Consider the following 26,562-nt stretch of genomic DNA (forward strand, 5'->3'; position numbering starts at 1 on the left):
GGTTAAATCGACAATATCAACAACAACAGCGAAATAGGAAGTGATGAATTTTTCCCGTTTTCGTTGCATGCGGTTGGTTTGTTGCAATTTTTAACGAAAATTAAATTTTTAGGTAAATTTCAAGCATTGGTTGAAATGCCGCCTAATTCTGATCCCTTCCATATTGGTTCTATCAACTTGGTTTGTAGGCATTATTTAGCTAAACATTTTGTTTCAGAGACTACAACACGTGAAACAAATTCTTTCACTACGTGTTGGTATAACAGTAAAGTCCATCTTCCACTATTATCACAAAATGATTTTTTAAATTCATTATATGAAGGTCTCACATCAAATGATAGAAATACCATATAAAGAAAAAGTCCAAAAGTTGTTACGACAATATTCGAAGCTACAATTCGGTCTATGCTACGGTCAGCTCGGAAGCTAATGTTTCTAACACAGTTTTAAGAGGAATTTATCATTTCAAAATTCACGACATATTTTATCACAGAGCATGATCACAGCTTATGGTCTTACGCCAAATTATGCCCAGTTGTATTTTTACGATTTCGATACGGCTGTTCAATATAGAATGCGAGAGCAATCAAATAAAACTTGCGATACTGTTTTAATGAGACAACTTTCTGTTGAATTGGATAGAATTAATCCATTTATTCGTTCATTTCGTACAATGAGAACATTGGGATAGAGTATGAAATGCACGATAAGAGATTTGTATGGCAATTACCGTGAATCGTAATACAGATATACGAAGATATATCGTAACGATGCATCTTGAACTGATGTTGCCGCTATATTTATGACTGTAGATGGTGAACCACCATTTGAGAGAAATATGATATCTTTTTAAAAAACAAACGGTGTGGTTAAGAATGTATCAGTATAAGATTCTGCTCTGGATCCATTGGCATATCATTTACTATACTAAAAGGTTGTCGACTACATTTTAATACAGAATCAAATGAATTGTAGGGTAGATCAAGAATCAAGTAGGAGATGTTAGTCTAGGTCTTAATGTGATTTTGCCTTCATCCTTCACTGCGTCTCCCAGAAGCCAGCTCAATTACTTAAATGTCATGTCAATTGTTCAGAGCTTCGGCAAGCCATCGCTTTTTGTTACAATGACTTGCAATCCGAATTGTCCGGAGATTGTAAGTACAATAATATTGATCCTAATGAATCATCTCATTTTAGGCCTGAAATAGCTGTGCGTGTATTTAAATTGAAGTTAAAAGAACTCATTTTTGACATTTGGAATAAAGATGTTTTTGGCAAACTTGAAGCTCTTATAAATATATGTATATGTACAATCGAATGTCAAAAAAGAGGTTTGACTGATGCTTGTGGTTTAAGATGATTGTGGTATAGACTTGAGATACGCAACTATATTCTGACAATTTTTTTGGTTTTATAGTTGGCAATACAATAAGGAGTGATTGTATTTACGATTTTTTTCTTGTATCGATTTTTTATGCCGATTGTTTATGATTTGCCCTTTCTGTATTATCAGCAATTATTTGCAATCTCTTTATTATCGGCTTATGAGGATAGCGACTCCACGCCTGGCTCAGATATGGCCAGAATGGGAGCTTCTTTCAAACTTTTGAAGAGGGATCTTGCGAGAGTGAGATTTGTGAGTTTCCCTCACTTTTTTGAACTGAGACTTACAACTTTTACAAGTGCTTCCCATAAACTACCCGTTTGATGAGCGCTTAGATAGTTGCGATAAGTGCGACCTTTGCTTTTTGTAAGTCTTTTTGTAAATATGGTGATCCCTTAACTTTATTTTTGAAGTTTTATACATTATGAAAATGTTGTCAGCTATCAGGCACTATAGTAAGAGAGGTGTCGATTTTTGACAATCTTCGGACAATTTTGTTATATGTTATGTTAAGTGCGATTTTGGCAAGTAGTAGCGCGCCACATAACTCAAGATTTTTGAAGCAGGATTTTTGTATCATTATTGGCAGAAGCCATCCTGCGGGGTCGAAAAGTTACATATTTGTGTTTTTAAACCTGATCTTGTCAGAAGGGACTCTAACTTGGTTTTTTCTGCCAATTAGTGGAGTGTTGGAACATTGGGAGTTTAGTGGTAGTCGTATGATGTACCGGCCCTTATTTGATCGAGTAGTTGTGGCTTTGTGGAAGTCTTCACAATACTGATCCTTTGGGGTTGTAATTGATATGAGGGGGCATTTTTCTAACTCCTCAAATTTCCTTAATTGTGAATTAAGGTATTCTTTTGAATTTTCGTCAACTTGAGTTGTTGATGTGGAAACTGGTTCAGTAACTAGTCCACTTAGAATCCAACCGAATATAGTATTTTGGGCTAGAAGGGTCGTTGAAATTTTTTCAACACCTTCAAGCATTATTTGCGGTATAAGGTCGCTGCCTACTATTATATCTATTTGAGCGGGGGTATTGCAGTTGGGATCTGCTAGCTTCAGGTGTGAAACCTTTTGCCAATGCTTGCTATTTGTATGATAGCTTGGAAGCATATTTGTTAGCTGCGGTAAGACTATAGCTTCTGCTTTAATTCTCTTATCCGCTTGGGGGAAAATTAGGGTAATGGGGCAGATATTATTTGAGTTTTGGACTACACTTCCGCCCATTCCCGTGATTTCAAAGTTGGCTTGTTTTGTTGGCAGTTGTAGCCTATTTTGTGCCCTAGACGCTATGAAAGATCGTTGTGATCCTTGGTCTATTAAGGCCCTAAGTTTAAACAGTTCTCCTCGGTGTTCGATGGAGATGACTGCTTTGGGTAGTAATGCCATATTTTGTATTTCGCTGTGTAGCGTTTGAGTGTTTTGTGCCTTTGAGCAACATGGTGTCATTAGGCAATTTTCGGTATTGTGGTTTTCGGGATTTGTAGTTGAAACTAAACCAGTGGTTCCTTTTATACTAATATATGCACTCTTTTGGGGTGAGCTAGGAAATGTGCTGTAGTGAAGCATTGTGTGATGTCTTTTTCGACAGTAGATGCAATTGAATTTGCTTTTACAACTTTTATGAGTATGCGTATGTGACTGATTCTGTTCGGATGTGAACGATTGCGTTTTGTAAAAGCTTCTGTTTAATTTATTTTTGCTACTAGCTTGGGGTCTATTGAAGCTTCTTTTTAGGTCGTTTTGAACAATTTTTGTTTTAATTAGTTTTTTATCTACCCTTTCAGCAATTTCGTACTGGGTAGTTAGAAAGTCTTTCATTTGTTGCCACGTGGGGCATTTCTTTCGTGATGAGAGCGATTGCTCCCACAAAAGTAACGATTTTTCTGGTAAAGTGGCGGTGCATATATTTACCAGTATTGGGTCCCAGCTGTCTGTGGGAATATTTTGTGTCGATAGAACCGACAAACAATTTGAAACAGTGGATAGTAGTTTAACAAATTCTTCACTTGTTTCTTTTTTAATTTTAGGCAAGTTTATTAGTGTCGTTACTTGTTTATCGACCAATATTCTTTCATTTTCATATCTAGATGTTAGAGCTCCCCAAGCCAAATTAAAATTGTCGTCATTTAGTGCGAACTGTTTTACTATTGCGCCTGCTTGACCTTTAGTTTTGTATCGGAGGTGATACAATTTTTGCGCTTTTGATAATTTTGGATGGTTGATGTAAACGGCAGTGAACATGTCCCGGAAGGACGGCCATTCTTCATAACCTCCATAAAATATTTCTGTGTCACATGCGGGCACCTCGAGATGGATGCCTGAACTTGCCTCTTGACTTAGAATTTGTGGCAGCTCTACTCTCGGATGTGGAGTAGGTGCAATCGCTTTTATTAGCTTTAATTGATCAGAAATCATAGCTTTTGTTTCTTCGTACTGGTCTAAGCAGTTTTCGTATAGTGCGTAAGCCGATGATTTAAAATCGTGTGGTAGATCTGAATTGTCATAATCTACAATGGCGTCATGAGCCGTTTGGAGACGAGTCCAAAAATTGTCAATATTTTGTTTTTTTATTTCCAATAACGATTCAGAGATGTCTTGAATCGGTGAAGATGAAAATCGAGTGCAGCATCGTGTTAATCTGTCACTCTCAGAAATGAATTTGGTGGCACAAATATTTTTGCCTTTTGTTTGCTTTGTGGTAACCTGTCTTGCGCGTGTAGCTTCTGCAGGTGTAATTTGAATTTTATCCACATTCATCATTTTTTTTTGTATGTTAAAATATTTGTCAAAATTTATTAAAATTTTCTCAGTGTAAACTGTATTTGCTAGCAATATGATTTTGTTGTGGTTTTATTTTGAATGTATTGCTTTAATTTATTTAATTATTAAAAATCGCACTTTTAATTCAATAATACTTTTTATGTCCTTATATTGAAGTATTTTGGTACACCCTAATAACGGACTTGTTAGTATATATTTGTGTGCTCGTAAAATTGAGAGCTCGTTGAAGAGATCAATTGGTTGTGCGTATGTATGTATACTTTCTAATGCAATTGAGAGCTCGTTGAAGAGATCAATGTGCTTTTAGTTTTTTATGTACGCAATCCTGCTTGTTTGTTACAAGGGGTATTGCGGGGTGTATGCCAATGTGGACTTTGAAAATAATATTGTGTGCAATTGAGAGCTCGTTAGAGAGATCAATGCGTTTTTGTGTGGTTCGCAATCCTGCTTGCTTGTTAACAAGAACAAGAGGTTTTGCTTGAATAGATGTACCTACATATGCGTATGTACTTTAGTTCTTGTTAAAATAATATTTTATGTATTTATATATATATATGTATGTATTTATATATATATATATATATTTTTTTTTTAAGAGTTTGTTTGTTTTTTTTTTGTTTGCGTTTTAATAAAAAATAAAATTAATTAATTAATTATTTCACTTTGTTTATTCATTCACAATTTGAAAATCACTTTTTAGTGAATGTTTAAAATTTTAATAAATTAATATTACCCAATGTTGAGTATGGTATAAAAATATAGGTTGTATGCCGTATGTATGTATAAACCTGGCTTCTATATTTTGCAATAGAAACAGAGCGCGAAAAAGGAATTGATAATGTGCGGGTATTCTCCGTATGCACTTATATGTACATCTGTATGTAAATTTGTAATTTTATATATAGCAAATAATTATGTTTACTATGTATGGAATGTATTTTTATGCATAATGTGTGTGCATGTATGGTTGATTTTTATTATTTTTATTTTGTCCTTATATACATATGTAAATGTGTATAAATGTATATAAATATTCTTATATCGAACAGTTTCTTTTTGAATATAGTTTTTATAAGGATAAACTGTAGTTTTCAGTATAAATAAGTGCATATTAAATATAACAATAAGCGCAATCAATACGACTCACTTTGTAACGCCTCAAGGGTTTTTAGGGGAAATTTGATGTGTATGTTGGCGTTGTAGTTGCCAATTCTTCCTTCGCCTCCGCGAGAGTTTACTTTTTATTCCTTGTGTGTGTTATTTGTTCTTGATTTGTTGAACATATTTGTTGTATATATGTATGTTTTCTGTTTAGTCGCGACAGGTTTTTATATATTATTTTGTTTTTATTACAGTTTCGCGCCCGCTTTATGGATTTGGGTTTTGTTTTACTTTTAGTGAAAATGTTCTCTCCTTTTTGTATTTTGTTTAGCCCGTACTTATTCTACATATGTATGTGTATTTGAATTTCTTTTCTTTTTTATATTTTTAATTGTATCTTTTCATTTTTATTTGTCACTACATAGCACTTTTTTTTTGCACTTTTATGAAACTGCACTGTTATTATGTTTGTAAGTTTAGTTAATTTGATGTTAAAACCAAAGGTGCCATTCGGTATGGCTCGAAGGACCATGAATAAATCTATACACAGTTCAACACTAACACTCGATTCAATATAAAACAAACGCAAGTGACTTGGTAAATCAATAATTTTAGTTTATTCCGAAACGAAATTAAATATATATAATATAATAATTGTTGGAATCGAACGTCGTGGGGGTCGTCTTGAATTGATGCAGTAGCGCGCAGGAACTGGTGTCCGAACGAATTATTTTAGCGAAGGTATGTAAGCGAAAGATGATGTGGCGCTCAGGCCCGTAGACGATAACGAATGATGATGTGAGAGCGATGATCCCGTCCCTTTTGTTAGATGTACAGGTGCCGTATTATGGTGTGTTTTCATCGAGTGGTGAGAACCTGTGATTGTTCTCTGGTGTGGTGTGTTGCATTAGGGTGCGCCAGTTGTTACCGGAGAGAGTGGTGGTACTGAAGCTTAGCTCATTTAAACAACTACCATAATTACATGAATGTGTTGTCAAACACATGATCCACGGTACATGCGGTGTTTTGAATCCAAGCTCTGTATATATGCAAGATGAAAAATGTTCCAAAGAATTTCCAAAGGATTTTGTACAATCAATGAAGGAATCAGTTAATGGATGGTCCGTTGTATAGACGACGCGATAATAATTTTTTTGTTGATGTCAGAAGAAACTCTTTAGATAATCTTTATGTCGTTCCGTACAATCCATATTTGTTCGCCCGATTTAAGTCAAATATGCGCCGTTTTGTTCGTAAACTTATTGCCAACGAGATTCCAACTTCATTATACCCCTCTCGTAAAAGGATGCGTCCCTATTGGCAAAAAACTCGGAGAGCCAATTTTCACAGACCTCTCTTGAGGCCAACTTCTCACCATTAAGCGCGTTCGCCATGGACAGGAAAAAATGGTAATCACTTGGTGCCAAGTCCGGACTATAAGGTGGGTGCATTAGGACCTCCCATCCGAGCTCCCGGAGCTTCTGGCGCGTCATCAAAGACGTGTGTGGCCTGGCGTTGTCCTGATGGAACACAATTCGGCCTCTGTTGATCAAAAATGGCCTCTTCTGGATGAGTGCTGCCTTCAAGCGGTCCAGTTGTTGGCAGTAGAGGGACAAATTGAGCGTTTGGCCATAGGGGAGCAGCTCGTAGTAGATGCCAATCCCACCAAACACACAGCAAAACCTTCCTGGCCGTCAATCCGGTCTTCGCCACCGTCTGGGCTGCTTCCACGAGCTTTGACCACAACCGTTTGCGCTCGACGTTGTCGTAAGTGCCCCATTTTTCATCGCCAGTCACAATCCGCTTCAGAAACGATTTTGTTGCGATTCGCAGATGGAAATTCGGTCCATCATGTCTCAAACATCGAGCTTCTTTTTGAATCCAAGGTTATGCAAATGGTTCCAAACGGTTTTCTGGCTTATCTTTAGTTCCTCAGCAACTAAATAAGTGCTAATGTGACGGTCTGTTTCCACTCTTTCCATGATTTTATTGAAATTTCCAACAACAGGCCTCTCGACGCGTGGTGCCTCTTTGACATTGAAATTACCGGGACGGAACTTAGCAAACCACTTTTGTGCTACACGTTCGTTTACAGTATCGGGCCCATAGACTAAAAAAAATTTTTTGATCGAAGAAAAATTTTAAAATATAGCGAATTTTCTGTTTGCTGGTGTCCACCTTTGACGAGCGCTCACAACTGAATCAATCAATCGAAAAACTGTTAAAGACAAACATTTATCGCGAATAAACACGTTTTCAGCGCCGTATAGTATGACATCACTTTAAAGACACTGCAGTGGTCTGGTAACCGGAAAGCGATTTTGAAATCTAGTTTAGCCGAGAAGACACCGCCGCCTACTCGGTCATCCAGTTTGGAACCATCCGAATAGAAGCTTATCCCTGCTTCCTTGTCCACTACGTCTCTTTCCCACTCCTCTCTGGAGGGGAAGGCAATATTGAGGACCGGATTTAGGTTCAGCTCCGAAGGATTGCCAAAATCCGTAGTTATGGCAAGAAACGGGAACTTACTGAGTATCATAGAATGCCCCTTGTTGCTGGCGACTAGTAGGGAGGATTCCCTCAATTTCAGAGCTGACTTCGCTACCATTTGCTTGCAATACAGATCTGTTGGCAGCAAGTGTAAAATTATGTTAAGTGCCTGGCTTGGCGTAGTTCTGAGAGCTCCGCTGATGCAAATACTAGCTGCTCTTTGTATACTTTCCATGCTTCTAATCGCATATTTCTTTTCTGTAATTGGCCACCATACTACTATACCGTAGGTCATGATCGGCCTTACAATTGCTGTGTACAGCCAGAAAGCCATCCGAGGTGTCAGTCCCCGTCTGGGCCCCACCATTCTTTTAAATGTGTAAAGCGCTGTAGCTGCTTTCTTTACTCTCGCTTCCAAGTTTTGTTTCCAAGAAAGCTTCCTGTCCAAAATTAGTCCCAAGTAGCTTGCTTTAACTCCTATCGTTAGCCTGGTGCCATTTAAAAATGGCGGCGTGATTTCTGGAGTACTGTGTTTCTTAGTGAACAATATTAGTTCTGTCTTGCTAGCATTTAAATTCAGTCCGCATGATACGGCCTATCGATTAATATCGTTTAATATTGTCTGCATAAGGCTAGCGAGGGTGTTCGGAAACTTTCCCCTAACCGAGACTGCCACATCATCAGCGTAGGCTACAACATGTACCCCCTTCTTTTCTAGACCCATCAGGATCCAGAGAAGTGGGGATAACACGCCTCCTTGGGGTGTACCCCTTCGGACAGATCTGTGCATCGTTGAAGCTCCCAGCGCTGAAATAATTGGCCTGCCCAAGAGCATCTGTTCAATTAATTTCCGGAGAGGCTCAGAGATGCCCAGATCTTTAAGCGCGCTCAATATGGCCTTCGGCTGGATGTTGTTGAAGGCACCTTCTATGTCTAGAAAGGCTACGAGGGTGTATTCTTTTATTTCCAGAGACTTTTCAATCTCTGTTACCACTGAGCTTAATGCCGTTTCTGTGGATCTACCCTTCGAGTACGCATGCTGCGAAACTGCCATTTTTCCTGGGTTTAGTGTGTCCCTTATATGTATTTCTATTAGTCTCTCCAGCGTTTTTAAAAGAAATGATGAAAGACTAATTGGTCTAAAATCCTTTGGATTAATGTGTGAGCTTTTGTCAGCCTTTGGTATATATATCACCTTGACTTCCCTCCATATCGAGGGAATATAGTTTAATTTCAGTGCTCCTCTAAACATGGTTGTTAACCAGTTTATTGTGTAGCTCAGGGACTGCTGTAACTGAGCCGGGAATGGTCCGTCTGGTCCCGGCGTTTTATAAGGCTTGAGGCTGCCTATTGCCCAATAAACATTGCTATCTGACACTATGTCTAGCGGAGGAGACTCTGAGCCCACTTCACTCTCCATTATATGTTTGAATTTCTTTTTGCTTTTCTTACCTCCTTTTTATATGTCCGTAGGTGGTTATGATAGTTATCCCACTCTATATCTTTTTGGGATAATTTTGCGAGATTGAATTGCTTCACTAAGGAGGTCTAATTCTTCCCCTACTGTACGTTAATGGACAAGCTACTTCTAGTGCTTGACGACAAGAATCTGTGAATTGTTTAACGAGGATGTCTAGGTCCTTTTTCTTTTCCGATTGAAATGGTGGAATCATAGGAATACGCTTTTTTAGCTCCTTCATGTGCATCTGCCAGTTCGTTTTCCTATGATTCCTAAATTTCTCTTCCCTAACTACATTTTCTTCAATTATACACTCAATGTAGCAGTGATCTGAGAAGGAATGTTCCTCCAATACCCTCCAATGTGTTATTTTATCCACCAGTTCTTCCGATACCAGTGTTATATCTAATACTTCCTGTCGGTTTCTGGTTATAAATTTTGGCGTACTACCTTTGTTACATAGCAAAAGCTTACTTCCTATTAAATAATTAAAGAGCAACTCACCCCTTTCATTAATATCCGTGCGTCCCCATAGTGTGTGGTACGCATTGGAGTCGCACCCAAGTATAATCGAACACTTGGATGCTTCGGTGTCAAGTTCCAGCTCTTTGAACAGCTGCGATGGTACTGCTACCTCGTCGTACGGCATGTAGCATGATGCCAGCCGGTATTTCTTCTCAGTCGTCTCCCAGCTTACTACTGTAATGTCGTTACTACTGTAACTGTGTAATAAAAAGACATTAAGCTTTTTGCTAGCCAATATACATGTCCTGGGCTTACCTACACAACCGTTCGCGTATAAATTATATTCCGGTGTCCTCAGACCCTAAATACGCCCTCCATTAACCCATGGCTCCTGAATGAGGACGAAGTCAGGCCGTTATTCTGTCATGCGGTTAACTAGGGCTAGAGACGCTAGTTTGCTGTGGTGTAGAATAATTTGGAGAATACGCATTAGTTATTGTCTTCTCTGCATCATCATGAGAGTCGCTTTAAAGCTCACTCTCAGTGTAAAGTTTAGAGAGTCTGTCCGCAAGCTCAGACCCCGAGGTACACTCACCTTGATTTGTGTTCTCTGCGTCGCTCGAGGACTTCACAGGATCTTCCTCGACTTCGCACCCTGATTCCGATGCCAAGTTTTCTCCTGCATCGGCGTCTGACTTGTAGGTCATGACCTTCACTTTCCTTCAGTTTTGTGAATCCGTAGTTGATCTCTCCGCCACTTTTCGCCAGCGGCTCTACGGATTCTTTTGTTAGAAGCAACAGAATCTGCATTGTGGCTCGTTCCGTCTCCACACCAAATTCCGCTGCGGGGTCGTGAAAGGCCTTGACGAATCTCCATCCCCCAGTTGGCAGATTCGGGTTGCAGGCTCTTATGAGCTGCATTATTTGGTCCGGCTGCGATGGTGTAGCCGGGATCCTTACCCTTGCCCTCGGTCTGGATGGGATGTCTTTTCTGTCTACCGCTATTAACTTGGCTCCGGGGTAGACCTCCCCTACCTTTGCTATTGCTCCCTTATATAGCTGGACCGATCTCTCGTCGTAACACGCTATTATCTTTATCTGCCCTTGATACCATCCGGCATTCGCACATGACGGGGGTGGACCTGGATTGCTTAGTAGCACTTCCAAAGCCAAATTCGTCAGTGCGGCTTGCACCCATTTCCATTGGGCTCTGGGGATTTTTCCTTCGGGGTCACCCTCATCTAGCACCCCAATGACAATGCGGTTTCGGGCCACATCAGCAAAAGATCTTGCGGGCGTCACGCCCTTAGTTTTCGGTCTCTTAGCTGACGGCTTAGCCTCTTCAGCTGACCTTTGTCTTTTAGCTGCCACTACCGGCGCTTCTAGCTTGAAGTTATGTAGAACAGCTCTCGCGCAATCAATGGATTCCTGGAGCTCCTTTGTGAGCTCCTCATTGGTTGGCGGTTGCAGCTCCTCCTTCTTCAGCAGGTATGTAGCGCGTCGCCTCTCTGCATACTTCGCTTTTGCTGGGTCGTCAATCTTTAAGGAAGGCCATTCTCTGGCTGACCCACTACTGGCAGCATCGCTTTTGGCGTCTCCCTCCTTCTCCTACTTAGCTGCCAAGCCTTGGCTACAGGAGTTGGTATGGGCTGCCTCCAGCGCTGCTGCTTTCTTGGTGCCAGTCTTGGCTTCTGCCCCTTTAGTATTTGCCTTTGCTCCAGGACCAAGCTTCGCTCCTGCGCCAACCTTGGCTTCTGCCCCTTTAGTATTTGCCTTTGCTCCAGGACCAAGCTTCGCTCCTGTTCTCGCTTTGGCTGTTGTCGAGCTCGTGCCAAATGCTGCTCTCCTTTGGGAACAACTCGCTCCCTTCAGTCTTTTGAAGGAGGTCCGGACTCCTTTTTGTTTTTGTTGTGTTTATTTAAAAAGGTTTGGTTTTTGCACCCACGAGTGTAGGGGAAAGTCTGGGCTATTTAAGGGCCCCCAGCCAGGTTGATTTTCGGCACGGGTCGCATGACACCTTGATCCAGCTCTTTATATACCTCCTACCATGGTAAGACCTCCTACCTGGATGCTGCACTATTGAAGAGTACCGAACACCCAGATAGAAAGCCTGACCTTAGCTAGATACCTCACTACTACAACAGGGGCGAACTGCTGCCAGCTCGCCCTTGCCCACGTCGTGAACCTGTGGTATCTATTCCCAGTCGGCACCCTCGTGGAGGGTTCAGCGGAGGATTTTGCCAATCATCTCTTAGATAAAAACCGAACTTTTTTTACATACATACATTTAATTCAGCAAAACAAATGCGTAATTTGTTTGCGATTATTTATGCCTTTTAGATTCTAGGAAACGCATTAGCACTTTGGATGGAATTTAGAGATAATTTATGCGAAGATTTCGTTACAAATGGTTGTAGTTAGATGTTTCTTTCAATAGAGCATTATTGGTAATCGAGAATATTTTGTTCAAACATAATGTTACATGTACGTCACTTGATTTTTCTACACCTACAATAATGCCAGAATTTCCTAATTTTGATATTTTTGATCCTTGTTTAGAAAAGTATTCATTTAATTAGCTTTATGATAGCGCAAATAATGAACAGTATAATGCTATTGATAAAGTTATTCGTGAAGTTCAGTATCACGATACAGGATCAAATGTGTTGTGTCTGGTTGGGGGAAAACATTCACACAAACGGCTATAATTCGTAAATTGAATTCCCTTAATCTTCGATGTATTTCCAATTGCATTTAGTGGATTTGCTTCCACATTATTGATTAGTGAATAGACACTTGATAATGTTTTTAAACTGCCTATAAATCTGATGGAAAATACAGTACCGATTTATTAATTCGGCGACATTATTCATTATTGATGAACTTTCGATGTGTCCGTTACAAGTGATGAAATGTATTTATACGTTGTTGAAAGACTCATGCGACTATTCACAAAAAAAAATTGATGTTTGCTGGAAAAACTGTATTATTATGTGGAGATTTTAGTCAAATATAGTCCGTTGTTCCTCATGCATCACGATCACTAATGATTGAAAATTGAATTACGAGTTATGCAAAATTCCCGTTATTTAATCATACAAAACTCACTCACTAATCACTCAATATATGAGAGCACTCCACGCAAAGTCGGAATTCGTTCAATTTCTAAATTGAATCTAATGCCAGACAGTTTGGTAAAGATTTAGTAGAAATTTCAAAAAATTTTATAGGTATTAAATCTAACATAGTACATGATATTTTTGGAAACATTAATTAAACCATTTTATCAGATAGAATGTTGAAGTCAGTTGTGTTTACACAACTGAAGATTGTGGACTTATCAATACCGATGTATTGAATCGAATGGCTGGTAAAAGAAAATTGTATCACAGTTTTGACACAATTGATTGTAAGTGGTTTGCCACCATATAAAATGGAGCTTAAAATTAATGCGATAGTTCTGTTAATTCGAAATTTAAATACGAAGCAAACATTGGTGGATGGGAAGAGAATGCGAGTCAAATCAATGCACTGGGAAGTGCTCACTGGAGCTACTCGCCGAAAACGTATTTTGTTTCAACGCATACACTTGACGTATTCAGGGACTGCAATGCCATTTAAGTTCCAGTCATCACGGCATTTGCTATAACAATTCATAAATCTCAACAATAAATCTCGACAAATCAAGGACAAATTAGATCTTCCTGTCACTCCCAGACATGTCGCACGAGTTTTGAGCTCTGTTCCCACAATAAAGTGGACACAACTTAATTCAAAACCGGAGTTGACTGATGTTCATATGTCAAAGCGATTTGAATTTGCCCGAAGATAAATGCCCTGGAGTGAAGAATGGCGTTATGTATATGTTATTTTTAAGGACGAGAAAAGTTTTATTTGGACGGCCCGAACTCTTACAGCTGCTATTGGCATGATCTAATTAAACATTTAAAGCAGAATTTTGGAGAAGGAACTGTAATGGTTTGGGCAGCCTTTAGTATTTTGGAGCATTGCCAATTTGCTTTATTACAACGAAAATGAACTCCAAAATCTACACAGAGTTATTAAAACATGTGTTGGTGACTTATGAAAATTATCCTGAGAAAAATGCATTTTCCAGGAAGATAATGCATCCATACATGTTTTAAGACAATCGAATCGCTGCCATGGCCTGTAACCCTATCGAGAACCTTTAGGGTATGCTTGCTGGTAAAGTCTACGCGAAAGGGAAACAACACAACAGCGTTCTCGAACTCCCAAATGCGATTCGTCAATCTTGGGATAAGCTCGGGTCAGAACAGAACGGTTACAAAGGCTAGCTGAATCTACGTTAAATCTAATTTTTTGCGTCATTCAAAACAAAGGAGGCCACACGAAATACTAAAATTTAAATATAAACTTTTACTTTTACTGACTTGTTACTTTTCATTAAATGCATATAAACAAATGTTCGCCCTAGAACACACATTTCGATGAAAAAAAATGGAGGTTTATTAATAATTTTTTTTTTACTTTTTTAAGTTAAAAATTAATAAATACATGATCCTCTATATATAGTGTATTAGAACATTTGTGTAATATCAAATATTCATTTTTACTCTTTTTGCCAAAAAATGTTTTTATTTTTTATTATTATTATTTTTTTTTTCTTCATTGTACACTGCACTTCATTTTCGTATAGATAAAACAAAGTCGCCGATATAATATGCGTAAATGCCGATTATTTGCACGCAACTGTACATATGTACTAGGACACATATACGATGAGACTTTTCTCAATTATGCTCGTTAACTGCACTTTTTATTTTGTGTTACGGTTACATATGAGTCGAGAATATATAATATTATATAATTATATATATGTAAAAGGGTGACAACACCATCAGTCGTAGAATCGCCAGAAGTCGTCAAATGAGTCGTCAAAAGGGCAGGTCGGAAAGCAGCGGTCGAGACAAGAGGATGGCACTCAGTTGTTTAGTCGTCGAGCCGTTAAGTCGTCAAATCCCAATTCGGTTTAAGTTGTCTGAGCAGATATATTTTTTGAAATCACACTACTTTGTTCACTCTTATAATAAACATTTATACTTAATCAAAAATTCACATTGTTGCATATATACATTTATATTTTTTTTCTTTCTCAATTTGGTATTTGTTCTGCGATTTATTTATTTTTTTGTTGTTATTTCACTGCACTTTTTGTTTGGTCACTGCAACAATATGTTTTTGAACACTCTTTGTGGCCAATAAAAAAAATGCAGAAAATCGTAAAAAAAGTCGTCGTTTCCGGATGATCGTGGTATCGAAGAAGAGGCCGGACCGATCGCGGCCGATCCATTTGTGGATGTTGATGTGGTGTGTTGACCAGTTGTGAAATCCTCAAGTGTGGTGAGCTAAGTCCTTAGATTACCTATGCTATTCTTCATTGTTCAGGAATATACGCCATCGCAAAGGTATGTCTCATCAGCCCAACAAGGTAGGGCAGTAAGGCTTGCCGTCTCTGTTGCAGAAGTACTGGATGCCATCCACCCCCAGTGATATAAATTTCGAGAAGAAAGCCTGTTGTTCATACATAAAGCCGCATTTTTCTCAACAGTGGTGACACGCCAACCTACACCAAAGGAAATGCAAGTTCTATTATAGACCTCACCTTTGTCAGCAGCAGCCTCGCCAGAAGCAGCTGCAACTGGAGAGTGATGGACATCCACACTGCCAGCAACCACAATGCGATTCTCTACGAAATATCACATGACCAGAGCCCGAGAAGATCTAAAAAGCAATCCAACACCATTGGTTGGAAGGTGAAATCCGTTGACCCAAGTACAATAGTAATAGCTAATGATGGTAACCTGATCAACACTGGATGTGCAGAAAGAAAGGCTAAGGACCTGATAAATAGAGTCTAAGAAGCTTGTGACGATACTATGTCACGTAAACGTGGTAATAATCAAAGATCCATTGCTGGAGCGATCACATCAGCGTTCTTCGCCAAGAGTGTTATAAAAAAAGAAGATTATCTCAACGTGGCTATGGAAGACTCGACTTGGCAGATCTGATCGCAGAGTACAAAAAATCAGAAGAAGAACTGCTGGAAAAAGCTCATCAATAAGGTGGACAAGGCCTCATGGGAAAGACCTTACAAGGTTGTCATGACACACTTGAAATACCAGCCAATGCCGTTACCGACGTGTCCTCAACTCTTACAGAAGATCGTGGCTGCACTGTTTCCCCAACAACCCGTCTTTAACTACGTGTTAACACAGGACGAACTGGATAACATTTCACCTGTCACGAGAGCAAATTAGATTAAAGTTTGTAACCGCATCGGGAATAACAAAGCGCCAGGATTGGACCGAATCCCTAATATCGCCTTAAAAACATCTGACGGGTGTTTTTTGAGGTATAGAACTTTAAGTTGGCATTACTGTTCAAGATGGCGACCGATTTAAGAGCTTTCAAGTGATTTAATCTCAGTTTGGTTTGGCAATTCATCATGAATAGACTCACGCCTGAACAATGCTTGCAAATAGTGAAATTTTATTTCAAAAATAATGGTTCTGTGCGGAATACGTATCGCGCACTGCGTTCATTTTATCGTCAAGTGCACTTCTGGTTGAATGGCTATGTCAACAAACAAAACTGCCGCATTTGGCGTGAAGCTAATCCTCAAGATTCCAGAAAAACTGACTGTTTGGTGCGCTTTATGGGCTGGTGGAATCATTGGGCCGTACTTCTTCAAAAACGATAATGGCCGGAACGTTACAGTCCATGGTGCTCGGTATCTTTTTCACTCCTGAGTTGAACAACCATGATGTTCAGGAGCTGTGGTTCGAACAAGACGGCGCAGCATGTCACACAGCTCGTGCTACAATCGATTTATTGAAAGACACGTTTGGTTGCCGCCTAATATCACGTTTTGGACTTGTGAATTGGCCTCCAAGATCTTGTTATTTAACACCGCTAGACTACTTTCTTTGGGGTTATGTAAAGTCATTGGTCTATGCGCATAAGCCACAAACGCTTAACCATTTGGAAGATAACATTCGCCATGTTATTGCCGATATATGACCACAAATGTTGGAAAAAGTCATCGAAAATTGGACGTCCAATTTGGACTACATCCGAGCCAGCCGTGGCGGTCATATGCCAGAAATCATATTTAAAATGTAATGCCACAAGATTATCTTTCGGATAAATGAAATTCATGTCAATCGAATAATCCATCGTTGTTTTATTGCAATTTAAAGTTCTATATAGTTCTCTGAAGGAATGGACTTTTCCTCGGAAGTGGAAACAGCAACGACTGGTGCTACTTCGCAAAGCCACCAGAAAACCCGTCAACTCACCATCTACTTTGCATGTTAGACACAGCGGGTAAGATATTCGAACGTATCATTCACCAGAGAATTGAAGTTGTTGTCGCTCCACCCCTAGCAAACAACCAGCATATTTTCCGAAAAGAACAATCAACCCTGGGCGCAATCAATCTGGTTGTTAAAACGGCCAAGGAGGCAATCCCAGGACAAGGTGGAAGGGTTGTATAAAAAGGTATTGCTTGGTGGCCGCTTTAGATATCGGAAACACCTTCAACTCTGCCAACTGGGAACTGGCTAGTGTCCAGCTACTTTAAAGATAGAGTTCAAAAATACGACAGGAAGAATGGTCCCAAGGAGTACGATATTACTGGAGGTGTACCCCAAGGATCAGTACTTGGTCCACTTCTATGGAAAATCATGTACCATGAGCTACTAAGATTGAAACTACTAAGAAGCGTCAAACTCGTAGCATATGCGAACGATGTAGCCGTAGTGATCGCCGCGAATCTTCTTGATGAGATTCACCATATGTTTCACATCACCTTGGAGCGACTTAACCGGTGGATGGATACAGTGAACCTTCAACTGGCTAAACAGAAGACAGAGGCTGTTTTATTACTAGCAGAAAAGTGGTAAAAACAATCAAGCTAAAATTCGGAGACCAAGAAATCACATCAAAACCTTATATCCGATATCTGGGAGTGATGCTTGATGCCCGACTCAACTTCAAGCAACAAGTGGAACATGTGACCAACAAAGCATCGGCAGTAAGAGCTACTTTAGCACGACTGATGCCGAATGTTGGGGGTCCAAAGCAGAATCGGAGACTACTACTGTCATCAGCAGTCACATCAGTGGTGACTTACGGAATATTCATCTGAGCAGACGCTCTGGACACCCAAGATTCATGGCGAAAAGCTGGATCAGTATATCGTTGAGTGCCTTTAGAGTAGTCAGCGCCTTCCGACGCAACAATAATTTGTGGACAATACAAAAATAAAGACACTGACAAGTAAAAAGCTTGCAATATGAGCATGTGAAGACAAAGTGTTTTAAGACAAACCACTAGCTGAAAAGGTGCAAGAGTAAAAATATGAGGAATTTTTTTTTTAGCTGCTACATACCGACATGCAACGACAACTACACCAAACATAATTGCGGGGAACTTTAATTCATGAGCAATGGAATGGGGAAGCAGAAGCACTAACCAGAGAAGTAGTACACTGTTTAAAGCATTCGCTCTGCTAGACGCTATCCTTCTGAACACCGAGACAAAGAACACGTTTGAAAATAATGATAGTTGCGTTGGAGGTTTTGCTCTACACACTGACTTATAGCAAACACCTCTGCTTGGATGATGCTGATAAAAACGGAAAACTACGTAATAATCGGTCTCACGATCATGGTGTACATCCATCTGATAATCCTCGGCTTGCAGCCCCAGGATCTTCCGGCAAGACGATTGCTCACCATGAGTGCTTTTGTAGCTTTGACTATGGTCAAATCCAGCGAGTAATGGAATCCAGTATACCCAGATATTTGACCACTTAAGTCATCTCTAACTCTCTGCAGCCAAGGGATAATGGAATGAACGGGCAATAGTCGTTTTCGACGAGTTGACATTCAATCGAAACCCACTGCGCCATCCTTTTGCCAGGCTTAATCCCCTTTGCACAATATCACCGAGAGTGTCCTCAAATTTGCCTTTGGCTTATATAGCATCTCCTAGACAGCGGATCCCATTGTTGGTTAGCAGTTCGGTGAGGTCATCCACGACTAGGCTAAATTATAGGGGGATCGCACTCCACCCTGTGGGCAACCTCTTGTCTATCAGATACGAATCCTAGGATCCCCTACTGGGGGTTCACCTACCCTAGTGCTTCCACATTCCTTTTCTCCAGTACTCTTGTAACACTTTCGTGAGACGTATAGTCAAAAGCACTTTCGATGTCTTAGAAGGTGCATAGCATTACCTCTCCACCCTACAGTGAACTGTGGATTTCCGAAGTTCACTGGTACAGAACAGTATTATTTGACCCACCTGCTCTGTAAGCATGATGATTCGCATGTAGGGGTGCAACCTTGAGCGCCTTCTATCTTTTTTCGTAATCTATGATCTTTTCCATACTCTTTAGTAGGAAGGAAGTGAGATTAACTGGCCTAAAGGATTTCGCCACCGAATAGTCCCTTCCTTCTTCTTTGGGTATAAAGATGACTTTTGCTGTCCGCCATGATTTCGGGATATACGCCAACGTTAGACTATCTCTCACCAGCCGAACAAGTTGGGGCAGAGGACTTGCTCTCCTTGTTGCAGAAGTGCTGAAAAGACCATCCGCCCCTGGAGAGTTATATTTTGAGAAAGAAGCCATAGCCTACTGGCTGGTTTGTATTCGAATACGACTATACATTTTTCTTCCCGAACTATCTCCAGGAAATGCGTAAATACCGTATCTCTTTCTTTTGCACTGGTCGTATGGGTCCCATCAGATCTTTTAATAGCTAATACTGTGTCAGTCTTGCCTCCGGACAGAGCCCGGTGCCGCCTTGCTGCCTACAGTGCTGAGGAATTCACAGAATTGTCTACAACTCTGCTGTTTCGCAGACCTAATCTCTTTATTAGAAATATTTAGGGCATTTATACTCTCCAGTTCTCAGTACGCTTGGCTTTGTACTGTTCCTTCGTACAAGGACAGCTATGCTTTTTGGTGATCGTCTTTAGGGGACAGCCGCAGTGAAATGCATCTATGATGAACTGATTAAGCGCAGTCAATCTGTAGCACTTCTGTCTAGCTGCCACACTGTACGTACATTCAACAATAGCGCATCTCAAAAGGCAACCCAATTTGTGCTCCTATGAATACGTTTGGGAGAGAGTTGCTTGATCTGTACTGTTAGTGCGAATCTTATGATTCTGTGATGCGACAAGGAGGGTTTTGATGATACCCTCCATTGTGAGATCAGTCCAGTAAGTTTGTTACCCAAAGTCGTGTCTAGCACCTTTCTTTTGTTACTTGTAACGAACGTGGGTTCACAACCCACATATTTAATACCTAAATTACTACTATTAATAAATTCTAAGAGAGACAGTTGCAGTATGTGCTGCCCCATTCCGTGTGGTGGGCGTTCGAGTTGCACTTGGATAAGACGCAGCTTGTTCTCTCCACTGGGGGTGCTGTCGATGTCTCCCCGGAAAGGACAAAGTCCCACCGTCGTTGTTCTTGGACTACACAGGTACAAGGTCCTGCGTTAGGAATTCTGAAATACAGAAGAAATCAATATCGTTACGAACTTGAATACAGGTTCTAGGTCTCTCACTATAGAGATCCAAGATTACCTTATTTGCTTCTGTTTTGAGGCCCCTGACCCCACCTTTATAAACCCATGGTTTCTGGATCATTAAGATTTCCAGGTAATCCGATATGAATCTGCTTGCAATGATAGCTGAGGCGGCCGCTGCGTGGTGCAGGTTCACCTGGGCAACTTCCACGCTGGCTAGCACTATAGAATCGGTATCATGGGAAACTGATCCTCAGCCTCGCCGTTCTACACTTTTCCACCCCTTGGTTCCTTTAGCCCCTCCAGGAGCTCCTGCGTAGAGGTTAGCACGCCCCTATCGTGCGCCTGAACTCCCTCTATAGCCGCAGCACTAGCAACCTGCTTGGCCGTACTAGTACCGGAGAGAGCTTGCAGCAGTAGTCTTTGGCTAATAGGGCCTTATTACTACTGCGCTCAACTTATTATTCATTCGGAATTCCTCCTTCCGAATGTATTTGTAGCACGCATCATTTACACATAGGCTTAGCCTTTATCCGGAACCCTCCAATTTACTGTCCACAACTCACCAGGCCGATGTCTGAATGCCCTCATTCTGATTACTGACGAGCCCGAGAGCAAACTCGCATGGCTTGCCTGCACATTTAGGAAGGAACACTGCGCACACTATAGGCTAAAAGAACACTAACCTATCTGCTGAGCATCATAAAGAGCTATTTGTCTGAAAGGATACTGCTCTATGACACGGATGAAGAGCCAAAGAATTATAGAGTAACTAATGGGGTGCCCCAAGGTTGGGTGCACTCTTATGGAATGTACTATATGATGGAATACTACGCCTCCATTTGCCCAAAGAAGCACAGATAATTGGATATGCGGATGATATAGCAGTAGCTATAGTAGTTAAAGAACTGCACCACATCCAGATTATATGTACATATGTAGTAGGTAGGTAAAGTGGCTGTCATTCGACACACTAAGGCCTTTAGAAGGCCCATTGTGATTATGTATAGACGGTACAAAAGATAAAACAGTGGCTAAGGAGTTCAATGCTTCACTTGCCGAACGAAAACCGGAAGCAGTGCTTATTACAAGTAGAAAAAACTCGAGAACATTTCTCCTAATATAGATAGGCATAACATTAAAACACAATCAGCGCTACAGTACCTTGGTTTAATGATAGATGCGAGACTCTAAATAGGTATATAAAAAAAGTGTGCGAAAAAGTCGCTCGTGTGTACGTTGCCTTATCTAGAGTCATGGCCAACATAAGAGGACCAAAACAAGGGAGCAGAGCATTTCTGGAAAAGGTTAGCCCATTTTGATGTATGTCGCGCCTGTATGGGGACCAGGGATCTATGACAAAAACAAAAGTATAGACAGGAAGCTAACACTGGCGGAAAAGCAAGCCAGCATACAAGAATCGCAAAATCGTTGGGACACATCAGCCAATGGGAAATGTAGAAGCATGGGTGGAACGAAAGCAATAGACTTTTACATGACGCAGTTCCTAGAGGGGCACAGATGTTTCAGAGAGTATTTGCATAAGATGAAGTAACTTGTTCTTTCTTTGGTAGCAGTAGTGAAAATATAGACGTCTTTTTCTACTGCCCAAATTTACAAAAGAGCGGATATATCTGGGGAAGAAAGTGGCAGGCCGAAATATAACCAGAGTTAAATAGTTCTCACTCGATGACGTGTCTCGCAATTACAGTCCCCTACTATATGTAAAATATTATTTTACAGCTCGCTCTTTGGTTCATTTGGTCCTTTGAGCCAAAATTCAGGAATAAAGTACTCTACCGAAACGAATTTTAAGTATAAATTTCTTTATCTTATATTACAATAGTAAATGTGTGAAAAATTTATCTTTTTATAATTCGTCAACTCGCAGAGCAGTTGACATAGTACAATGAAAAATTTTATATATAAATGTATTTCTTTTTTGGTCTTTTCTGTCATTGTTTATGTTTTGTTTTGTAGATAAATTCAAAGATTGTTACATTACAATGAAGTGTATAAAGCCAAGGTATCTTGACTTAAACCAGCGAAAGGTAAGTAGATTTCAAGGAGAGCAACTTTCGATTCTATCGATAACATTTTTTTCAACTATCGAGTGGTCTGACTATCGATAAATTAGAAGCTCTACTGGCTTTTGTGCGACCACTGGAAGAATTTGGTAGTCCCGAACTTTTGACTGCCTCGCCTTTCAGTCAGGGTTGCGTTAATCAATCCCACTACTTCCCTTAGGAACGGACGCAGACCTTTCAGTCTCTCTAAGGTAGGAGATGCATAATATTATATATGCTGTCCTTAACCCTGTTCGGAGAGTGCTTCTCTGCTTCCTCTGGAGTTTTTCAATCCTGGAGGTGCCTTTAATAGATTAAGCTGACTCCACTCATTTCCATCCTGCGAGTTTCATCAGGGCCACCGGAATAAACTGCTGTTTGCAGAGTGTGCAATTTTCCTTCCCCATTCTTCAACTTTTTGTGCGCACCCCGGTACATGCCCGATTCCGAGCAGCTGACCTTGCTGGAGGAGTTTTCGCTCCCATTTTCGGCCGCAGTAGTTCTCGCCCGAAAATTGGCGCTGCATGAAGGCATGTTGTCATCATCTCTTTCATATTTCTCAAATAACCCACGCGCCTCTATCGATATGGCGTTCAGAAAGGTTCCTAGTTCCTGGGCTGTTCGTATCTGTGCAGGAGCTGCTATTGTCGGTTTTATGTTATTTCTTTCGGGCTATCTATCTGTTTTTTTCAACCCTTGGATCATCGATTCATTTTCAAAAGCAAAACAAAGGTCCGCCTCATCTGAGTCCCACGACATGGTAAGACCACCGTTACTTCTCAAGTGGCCCGGTGTTCGGAAGACTCCATTTGAGTACAGACGAGTTAACCTCCTGGCTGCAAATCATTCAACAGACACAGAACTCGCATAACCCCCCGGATTCGGAAGTGAAAGCTCTTAGCCGTCGCACATAGGTTGACGCCTTTGGCAACACTCCTGAGGAGTGCTTTACAGTACCTCTCACGCCGGATGGGAGAAGCCGAAAATGACATGCGACTTAAGCTCCTGCACCACGTCAAGATGCCTGCAATTCGCAAAGAAACTACAAAGGAAGGATTTTGCATGATTCTTACATGCGTTTTTTATTTTTCATTCTTAGTTTCTATAACTCCTTTCAGCCTTAAAAAAATAAAGACTAAAGAAATTAAAATTTACCAGAAAATAATACATTAAAAATTAAAAAGGGTCTACCAATAAAAACGAAGTGATGTTAAAAGTAAATAAAATACTAAAATTTGGTTAATATGGGTTCTGTTCTTTCAGTTATGCAGATAATGTTATGCCATTTATGATTTGAAAAAAATGTAGGCCCAATAGGCACCACTGCTTTATTTGCATATATCCAGCCGTTTACGCCAATTTTCGATGACCCGGTGCAGTGTTTCGACTACAGTGCGCTGAATGTTGTCTTCGAGCTCCTCGAGCGTTTCTGGTTAGTTGGCCTTTGATTTAACATCCCCCAGATAAAAAAATTTCTAGAGACGTTAATTCGCATGAACTGCCGGCCATTTGACTGGGCTATTTCTAGAAATAAACGATTTGTCAAACTTTGCACGCAATGTGTCCACGTTTAGGAGTGAAACACGAGGCGGCGCACCGTCTTGATGGGAAGAGAGATCGTCCTCATCGATTTCATCGAATTTTGGAAAAAAAATCGTTCAAAATCGTGTTCTCGCTCGCTATTGAGTGTAACAGCCTTTCTTGAATCATTGCGAAAGAAATGTGCGTGCAGACGGCGTCTAGGTAAGGCAGGGGTATATATTCATTCCTCTTTTCCTGGTAACTTTTCTTTGCATACGACACTGAAAGAGGGAGATGTACAGCTACATCTGCCATTGCCAATGAGGTACCTAGCGGTAGATAAAAAACGCTAGGGGGTAGCGGTTCCCTGAAAATTAATCTTAATATAGAGGGATATTGAAAAAAAAGTGGGGGTATATTAGCCCAAACATCGGTGGGAGAAGGGGCTGTTACCAGGTGATCTAGGAGAGATCCTGAAACCACCTTTTAGCTCAAAGACGCAGAAGTTGATGACCCAGAGATTCAACCCAACCCCGAAAAGAAGCCTGATCTCAACAGTGAAGGATCTTCAAATAAACCTGCATAAAACAAGGTCGCCTCTGCAGCAATAGTTCAGGAACCATGGATAGCCTGGAGAAACATGGTAGCTGGACTAAAGTCGTCGTCATACTACACATTCGTCCCGTTGCAATAAACGATGTATGATACTGGTAAGAAAAAGTATGCATTCATATATTGACCTACATTTCTCCTCAGATGACCTGACTCTGGTGGCAATGAAGAGAAAATACTCCATGCACCCTGTTACATGCCTCATGATTGGAGGCACCACCAGTAGAACTCCGAAGGTTGCCATAGGCTACTACGCACCACACAGTAAGGGGTAGCGTGACCAACGAAAGGGGTGAGTCTTTACTAAACTTTATAATGATAAGTTATCTAGCTATAGCTAACCGGGGGGAGGGACCAACATATATGGGGTGCTTGGTATGTGCGTCGTAGGCCCTTGTTTTCTGTTTTCAACTAATTGGGATTTGGTAAATGGGAATTTAACTAGCTTCGACAGAGAATGTTAGTAAAAAGAGAGGTCGCAAATGTTAGCTGTGCTAAAATGTAAATTATTAAAAAGGAACATCGGAAATACGCAAATTCGAAAATTAAATTACACCACGTCAAAAAGGAACCAAGATGGACCCATAGCGGGTTTCTACTCCGACCTGCTGTTTTTTATTCAGCATTAGGCTGACTGTCTTATATTGAGTGGAATTGTTCGAAGGGTCCGCGTCCATGTCCCTTTTCTTGATGCGTAGCACATGCTCCACGAGTGAGGCAATTTGCTGCCGGTTTTCGCAGTTAGTTATCATTTTCACTATTAGGTTTTCCGTGTTTAGTTCTCCAACTTTGTTCTCTAAAGTTCTCCGAGCTTCATTCCATCGATGGCAATTAAAGAAGCATCTGTGTTAGGTAGTAGTTCACCTCGCCATGTTTTCTACTGTGCGATAGCTCTATATCTTTGATCAATTTGGCGGTCTATCTTCCTTTGCGCTCCCTTGTCCACCGATCTTGCCAAAGAGTGTTTGCTTCCTTGCTTGTTGTCTTGTTTGCATATGCATTTTCGTTCCATCTTTCTTCCATAACCAGAGTTGTCTTCTCTCCTTTGCGAGTAGATCTATTGGGATGACGCCGCTTATCACTAGCACTGCGAATTCGGACACAGTTCTGTAAGCCGAGGCGACTCTCAGGGCTGATGTTCTCTGCACCTCAGCAAGTACTTTCCGTCTATGTTTTACCTTTAATGTATCGGCCCACAGTTCACTCCCATATAATAGCACTGACTGTGTTGTGTCCATGAGCAGTTTCCTTCTGTTTGCAAGCGAATCTCCGTTTTTTGCCATAAGTCTTGAAAGCGACATGGTTATATTGGCTGACTTTTGAGCAGCATGCCAAATTTGAGCCCAGTACGTCAGTTTGTTGTCCATTCTTGTACTTAGGTATTTTAGGTTTTTCGTCGTTTGTATGGTTTCTAAATGAACTTTCATGTTCACCTCCAGCGGGATGTGCTTCCTAGTGAGCAGGATCAGCTCGTATTTTTTCTGGTCCAAGTATGGATCCGCGCTGCTTCGGAGGTGATTTCCTTTCTTTGCGGGGCGACACTTGGATCATATAACAGTTCCCTGTCTTTAAGATAGCTTCTTATCATATTTACTAAATAGCGGGGCGTTTTGAATCGGCTTTCTAGTGCATCTATCATATATATCCATTTTGCGCTATTGAATGTATTTCTTTTGTCTATTGTTGCCAAGAGGACTATTAGCGTCGAGAAGTTGTTCTTTTGGTGAACTTCCTCCACGCTGCGCACGACGTCTTCAACGGCTCCGATAGCGACCGTTGGTCTGAAGCCATGTTGTCGCTCTGATAAGCCTCCAACATTGTTTTTGGCGCCTATTATGCAGGGTTTCAACAGTCTTTCTAGAAATTTCGCTGCTGTATCTCAACGGAGATAATATTCAAATTGGGTAAGTGCGGTAATAGAGAAAAAGATATAGCAAAAGAGAGAAACAAAAATTCAAACAGTAGATGTAAAGAAAAGTTCTTATTGAGCGTACTTGAAATTTAAAGTAAGTTTAAAATAAATATTTTAAAACATTTAAAAATGCCGCTATGTTTTGTGTGCGCGAGTGTAAAAACGACAACAAAAAGTG

General features: G+C 40.6%; 1 pseudogene; it reads right to left on the reverse strand.

Annotated features, from left to right (window-relative positions):
• Window positions 1-10,118: 10,118 nt before the first annotated feature.
• The window catches only part of LOC138858117 (uncharacterized), a 28,277-nt pseudogene continuing 11,833 nt past the window's right edge, over window positions 10,119-26,562 (reverse strand).

The sequence above is a fragment of the Bactrocera oleae genome, chromosome X (genome assembly GCF_042242935.1).
Source record: "Bactrocera oleae isolate idBacOlea1 chromosome X, idBacOlea1, whole genome shotgun sequence".
In the NCBI taxonomy this organism is placed as follows: domain Eukaryota; kingdom Metazoa; phylum Arthropoda; class Insecta; order Diptera; family Tephritidae; genus Bactrocera; species Bactrocera oleae.